Here is a 7,736-nt window from a genome sequence, read left to right as displayed (position 1 = left end):
GAAGAAGGATTAGAAAGCTGTAAAGCTGTTAGCTTTGAAGATAGAGGAAGGGCCATGGGTAAAGAAATGTGGGTGAACTCTAGAAGCTGGAAAAGACAAGGAAATATATTCTTCCTTTGACCTACAGGGCATACAGCCCTGCTGACATCTTGATTTTTAGCCAAATGATACCTGTTCCTGACTTGACCTACAGAACCATAAAATAATAAGTTTGTGTTGCTTTAAGCTGCAAAATTTGTGATAATTTGTTACAGCAGTGATAAAAATAAATATAGGGGAGGTAATCCAAATTTATGGATTGGAGGGCTCAGCATTTTAAAGATGTCAGTTCCCCTTCAACTGATTCAAAGATTTATATGTGCACATCAAAATCCCCAACAGTTAACTGTTGTTACTGTTTTTTTGTAGAACTTGACAAGCTGATTCTAAATACATAGAGAAGCGTGAAGGGCCAACAATAGCCAAGATGATATTAAAGAACAATGTTAAAGGACTTATAAAACAATATTAAGTCTATGTGATAACTACCTAAAGTTAGACATATAGACCAATGGAACAGCATTGAATTAAACCCTGTACCATACATGAACAGTAACTTTAGATAGATTATAAATCTAATATATTTGAAACATAAAGCAAAGCATCTGGGGGAGGGTAAAGCTCAGGTGGAATGTGTGCTTAGCATGCATAAGGTCTTGGGTTCAACTCCCAGTACCTCCATTAAAATAAATAACCTAATCCCCCACCAAAATAAAGCATCTAGAAAATAGTGTAGGAGATATTTTAATGACTTTGAAGTGGCAAAGAGTTCTTAAACCGGACAAAGCATGAAACATAAAAGAAGAGTTTTAAGTTGGACTTCAGTAAAATTAAGAATTATTTTTATCAAGAGATACCATTAAGAAAGTGAAAAGCTAAGCCACACGGTGGGAAAATATATTTGCTATACCTATATCCAACAAAAGACTTGTATCTAGGGCATATAAAGAACAAAAACCAGTGGAGAAAAAGGCAGAACCTCAATATCAAAATATGCAAAATAATTGAACAGGTGCTTCACACACACACAAAAAATTCCACATAAGCTATGAAAAGGGGCTGACCTCTTTAGTAATAATGGAAATACGTACTAAAACCACACTTGGAACACCATTAGACATCCACTAGAATAGTTAGTTGTTAAGTGATATGAAGCATTGGTGAGGGCAACAAGCAATGGGGACTCTTACACATGGCCAGTGGGAATATAAATTCTTACAAATACTTTGGAAATAGGCTTTTTGAATGAAAGTTATATGTGTGTGTGTGTGTGTGTGTGTGTATATGTACACACACATACATACACATACACACACACCCACACCCTATTACCAAGGGTAACCCATATGTGTACCCTTCAGAAACTTCTACATCTGAGCACCAAAGGACATCCAGAAAATTCTCATAATCACTATTTGTTATACCCCCAAATAGAAAATGACCCAAACACTTGTCAACAATAAATACATAACCATAAGTGGTGGCATATGCATACAAGTTGTATACTTTAAAGCAATAAAAAATATACTAGTTTACAGAAAACACTAGTGGATGAATCTTACATAATGTTGAGGGGAAAGTACGGGACCAAAAATTTCAAAAGCAAAAAAACCAATCCATGGTGGCTGAATTTAGGATGGTGAATCCATCAAAGGGGTGCCGTAGTAACTGGGAAGAAACCCAAATTGGAACAGCAATGTCCTGTTTCTTGACTGGATGAAGGTTACATAGATGTGTTTACTTTTTGAAAAATCATTGAGCTGTATACTTAAGATGTGTTCACATTTAAGCATGTATATTATATTTGCATTTTTTTAAAAAAAAGTTTGCAAAAAAAGATATCCAAAGCCCAAGTATTTATCAGTAGGAGACTGGATAAAACAAATGATAGCATATTCAAACAATGGTATACTACTCAACAATAAAGAAGAATCAACTACTGATACAAGGATGAACCTCAAAAGCCTAATTTATACATTTCATTGTCAGGTAAATTTTAACTCAGAAGGTAAACAAAACTGTAAACAGGCATGTGCCCTGGGGGGAGGGGTGCTGTAGCCTTTGTCTCCTCATACCTGTGCCATTACTGGCACATCTCGCAAGAAGAGAGGCAGGGCTCAGCCACAGCTACCATCTCCTCCTGTGCATAGTGCCTGGGCGGGGGTGGGGCTGAGGCCTGAATCTGCACGTGGGGGCTCCACAACCTCCTAGGCAGGACTGAGACTTTTTTATAGCCCGAGGCAGAGAGGATCTTTCTACCCTGACACCTCAGAGAACTTGTGCTGCCAAGAGAAACAAGGAGCTAAGATTTGGCACAGAGCATAGGTGGGGCTGTTCTGCAGTCTTCCCTGAGCCCACCTACAGAACGCCTACCCAAGGCAGAGCAGGCAGCTGCACAGAGCAGCAGAGTGACCAGCACGAGGAGAGGGCAGGTGGGCAGCCACCCACCTTCCTGGCAGGAACACAGCACCTGACCACGGTGCTGGGACTGGGTGTGATCTGCCCACCTGCCTCCCCCTGATCACAGCATCTGACTGTGGCATCAGGAGGGGGAGTGACCTGCCCGCCCACCGGGTAAGAGCTCAGCTCCTGACCTTGTGTTAGGAGGGGACACAATCTGCTAGCCAACAGCCACTGAGAGCAGCACAGATGAGGGCTCCAACAGAAGGCCTATGAAACAGCAAGCTGAGTTCGCGAAGCAGGGTGAAGATACAAAGACCTGTCGATCAAATCATTAAGGGCACACCATCTCCAGGTTAAGTAGGTAACTGATACTCCTTAAGCCACGGTGCCAGAGAGATATGAGCAATGTGAAGAAGCAGAGAAACCACTCCCAATTAAAAGATCATGAGAAATCCCCTGAAAGCATGATCAAGGAAATAGACATTGATGGCCTACTAGATCAAGGTTTCAAAAAAAGAGTGATCAAAGTACTGAAGGAACTAAAAAAAATAGTGTTTAGGGATATAAAATATGTCAAAAATGAAATAGAAACTATAGAGAAGAACCAAGTAGAATTAGTAAACTCATTGTCTGAGATGAGAGCTGACCTAAAGGCTGTGCAAAGCAGACTAGAAAATACAGAAGAACAAGTATGTGATCTAGAAGACAGGACAACAGGAAGCACCCAATCAGAACAGCTGAGAGAAAAGCAAATAAAAAACAATGAAAACAATATACGGGACCTATGGGGTAATATAAAGTGTGCCAATCTATGCATAATAGGAGTTCCAGAAGGGGAAAAAGAACAAAGGGGATTGAAAAGGTATGGGAAGGACTCATGACTGAAAACTTCCCAAACCTAAAGAAGGAATCATATCCAAGCACAGGAGGCTCAGAGGGTCCCAAACAGGAAGAACCCAAACAGACCCACACCAAGGCACATCCTAATCAAGATAGCCAGAGTCAAGGATAAAGAAATGATCCTAAAGGAAGCAAGAGAAAAACAGAGTGAGTTACAAGGGAACCCCCATAAGGTTTTCAGCTGATTTCTCTACACTATTTACAACAGCTAAGACATGGAAACGACCTAAAATGTCCATCAACAGATGACTGGATAAAGATGTGGGATATTTATATGATGGGATACTATTCAGCCACGAAAACTGACAACATAACGCCATTTGCAGAGACATGGATGCTCCTGGAGAATGTTATTCTAGGTGGAGCAGAACAGAAAGAGAAAGAGGAATACCATATGAGATCACTCATGTGTGGAATCTTAAATATATGCAATGTCTTGTGGTAACTCACAGCAAAAAAAAAAGTGACGAATGTATGTACGTTCATGTATAAATGAAAAATTGTGCTCTACACTGGAATTTGTCATAACATTGTAAAATGACTATTACTCAATAAAAAATGTTTAAAAATAAGTAAAATAAATTATAACCTTTAAAATACTGTATAATGAGAGGTGTGATGTTCTAGTATCTGTTCTAAGGAGTACGTTAGACACACATAAGAATAACCAATGGTCAGAAAGATCACATGTTACCAGCTACCACCCCATGCAAATTAATGGCATTTAGGAGATATTCATATATGTGTGTACATATGTAAAATATGTATTAGTATATATGTAAATCAAATAAAATATTATAATCTAATGTAAAATCATATCAGCAAAAGCACTGTGCTGACATAAGTATCTTGGTGTAAATAGATTACAATTTTTTATTGAGTTGTCATAATGGGAATATTATGAACCAAGTGGAAGTTGTAAAAAAAAGTCATCCAAAAAAAAAAAAAAAATCCTGACTACATGAAAAGATGCACAGTTACTATAAGGCCTCTCCCCTTATTTACTATCAGTGTGAGAAAGTCTCTTGGAATAAGTTAGGAGAATTAAAAACTCTTAACAAGACACAAAAATGCACTCTCTGTTAAAGAAAATAAACCAAAAGAAAAAACAAATGAATGGACAATTAAGATCCTACAGATAAAAATACCAATTTTTATGGGAAATATAGCCTTAAAAAATGAGATTATATTCTAATTTCACCTTTTGAATAAAGATATACAAAATTTAGCTGAATACCTTGGTATTTTGCACTTACGAAGAAAAAATGTATTTGCAATGAAAAAACAGCCATTATCCTGCCTTTTGAGCATTCTAAAGTTTTAGGTTTGAATATATTTCATCTTAAATGGTCTTAAGCACTATGCAGTGGTTGGTGTTTTAAAAATACCACTGTGTGTGGAACTTCTAAAAGTGATTCAAAAAATTTATATTTTTGTAATAATTTAGTAATGGCCCGGGTATTATTTTTAACAAGACTACTCACCATGGAATGGTGCAAGATTTTTTCGATGAGTTTATATTCACACATGTTGAAGATTGTCACTATATTATGAGAAAATGTCAACCATGGCAGTATTTTGACTTGAAAACGAGATAAGCTGAGAAGCATATTTTAAGTATAAAATAAATGATTGCATGCCTTTAAAGACAAGAAAGTAAAAGCACGATAAACTCTGACTTTGACACACTTAAAATATAAAAATTAACATAATGTGATTTACACACTTCTCTTTAACTCTTTCAGTACTTTCTCAGCCCCTTTCCCATTACACCTGCGTCCCCGCTCCTGACCCGCGCGGTGTACACACCCCTGTTCACACGGGGGAGGGGGACCCGGGCGGTGAGGACCAGGGGCGCGGACACTCCAGCGGCCCGGATGGACGCGGACACTCACCCGCTCCCGGCGGGCAAGGAGAATAGTCGAAGCGGGCCCGCCAGCGCACCCGTCCCCTCCTGCCCAGCCGGCCGGGGCCCCAGCTCGGTCAGGTCCACACACACCCCGGCAGGAAGCGGGCGCAGGCAGTGGGAAACCGGCGTAACTTCAGACAGCGGGCGGGGAGCGTCCTCCTCCCGCGGACACGCAGGCAGCGCTGTCCTGGAGCCTCCATGGCGCCGCCCGCTCAGTCCTGAGGAAAACAAGCTCCGCCCCCAGGGAAGATGCTGGCTGCTGACGCGGACTGGGTATGCGCACCGCCACCTAAGACACGCTGGCTTCGCGCGCCCCCTGCAGGTCCTCGAGGGCGGTGCAGTATACTCAGAACTCACTGTAGAACACATGACCCCTCCCAGCCAGGATGCTAAATCACTGGAAATCTCAGTGCCCTGGCCTCTTTGTTGATGGCACTGGCGATGCGCTCATCCAGCCATGCCTGCTCTCTTGCCTGGCACATGCCTCAGTCTTTGGAATCCCGCCTGAATCAGATTCTGTTCTGGAGGAAGGACAGGTGCAGAAGAATCTCAAAATTCCAGACTTAGAAGGTGATCAGGAACCCAAACTCAACTCTGTCAACTCCCTGGGGTCCCCTGAGGAGTGTGGTTTTCTCAGAACCATCTGCCCTGTGTCAGGAGCAGACCAAGCCTCAGGTAGCTTAGAGAGGCTATCATGCAGCACATGCTTTGGACGGTTCTCAGTTCTGACCTGCATGATTTTGAGACCCTTTTGTAACTCCTAACACTGTTTTCTCATACCTATAGTGATGGATATTGACGACTGAGTTAATCCTCTTACAATGCTGAGGTGCTATTTTTCCTTGGAAAACAGAATATTTTGAAGGGATCAACTTTTTATCACTTCCCCCTAATTATGTTTTTAAAATTAGAAATGTTTCAGGGAGCACTCAGGTCCTCCTCTTGCACCAGTTCCTGATGTTGGCAGTTTCTGCTCTGAGCTCCAGATCCTGATCCTTCCGGTGGTCTATGGTGATGCCAGTGTGTGCATGCTCTTCCATGTGCACCGGTGTGGAAAGGAGACAGACCTTCCCCTACATGAGGCTGCAACATTCTTACACTCAAAGCAGGCACAATGAAGAATCAGCTAGAGCCCCCGGTACCAGCTGTCCCAGGTAGAAACATCACCTTCACCACAGTGTTCCTGTGCTCCTATCAGGCCTTCACTACTCCCAGCAGGCCATGCATGAGCAGTGTGACAGGTGACTGCCTGTCCCAGCACAGCATGGTGGTGATGATCCCACCTTATCTGTTTGTCTTTGGAGTGTCCCCACACCTCTCTGAGCTTCACTTTGCTCTTCTCACAGGCAGGGTTGTACAGGCATGAACCTCACAGTGTTATGATAGGTAGTCATGGTAGCTGCTCACCCAGTGGCAGGCTCTGCCGAGAAGGCTGCTGGGAGTGCTGTGTGTCTTCACACTTGTCCTTCACTCTCCCCAATGAAAACACTCTTGGCCTTATCCTTCCCTGGCCTGTGGCCTTTCTGTGTTTGCAAAAGAACATGGAAACAATCTGTTTGCAAAGAAGTTTTGAGGTTCTGTCCATCTGGTCCAGGAAATGCTGACTCTGCTAGATGTGCTGTTGGGTGGGCTCTCATGGGAGAGGCTTGGGCAGGACTTCCCTTGGCAATAAGCTGCCCCACCCAGGCCTTTCCATGATCCAGACTCCTGGGACCAGGGTGCAAATCCCCAGCTCCCCACTTGTCAACAATGTGACCTGGGCAACTTTCTCAAACCCAAGCTTTGTCCACCCAAGTTCATCAGAGATGGGGGATAACAGGATGTCCTGCACAGAGTGTCTGTGCAGATTAAGTAAGGTAGAACAGACAGAACAGTGGTGAGGCCTGGCCCATTGGTTGGCAGAAGGGAGCTCACCTTGTGCAGCAATTTCCTCGGGTCACCCAGCAATCTGCCCAGAAGCTTAGCCACTCCATTACTATCATGTGTCTGAAGTCCACTTAACCACATGGGAGAGAAACAAACACATATTCTGAGTGTAGCTGCCACAGGGAAAAGTGTATCTGAGCGGGGAGTAATACAAGAGGGTGATCAGGATGGTGGAAGATGCCCCCTGAGGTTGAGCAGACTGGAGCTGCCCTCCAGAGCCTGGGGTTAGTGAGGATGGGCTTGTAGAAATGCCTCTCTCCTTTAACCATCAATGCTAGGTCCTGCTGGTACTGAGTCCCACAATCGGTGTGCTGCTAGTGCCCTCAGCACAGAGAAAAACCCAGGGGTTCCCACAAGGCTTCGGCCATGTCCTCTGCTTCCTGAACTCCCATTCTGGTGACCCCACCTGGGATGCAGAGATGAGGTGAGGCAGGGGCTTTTGCTGTCAACACCACTGCTCTACCCTGGGAATCTGACACACAGTAGGTGCTCGGTAAGTCATTGTTGAATGAACAGCAATACTGGGCCAAGTTTCTGTGGGTGTCTGTGCCCCCAGATC

Source organism: Camelus dromedarius, unplaced genomic scaffold (genome assembly GCF_036321535.1).
Source record: "Camelus dromedarius isolate mCamDro1 unplaced genomic scaffold, mCamDro1.pat HAP1_SCAFFOLD_121, whole genome shotgun sequence".
NCBI classification, from domain to species: Eukaryota; Metazoa; Chordata; class Mammalia; order Artiodactyla; family Camelidae; genus Camelus; species Camelus dromedarius.
The sequence above is the reverse complement of the archived record's forward strand: the minus strand, read 5'-3'. Positions refer to the sequence as shown.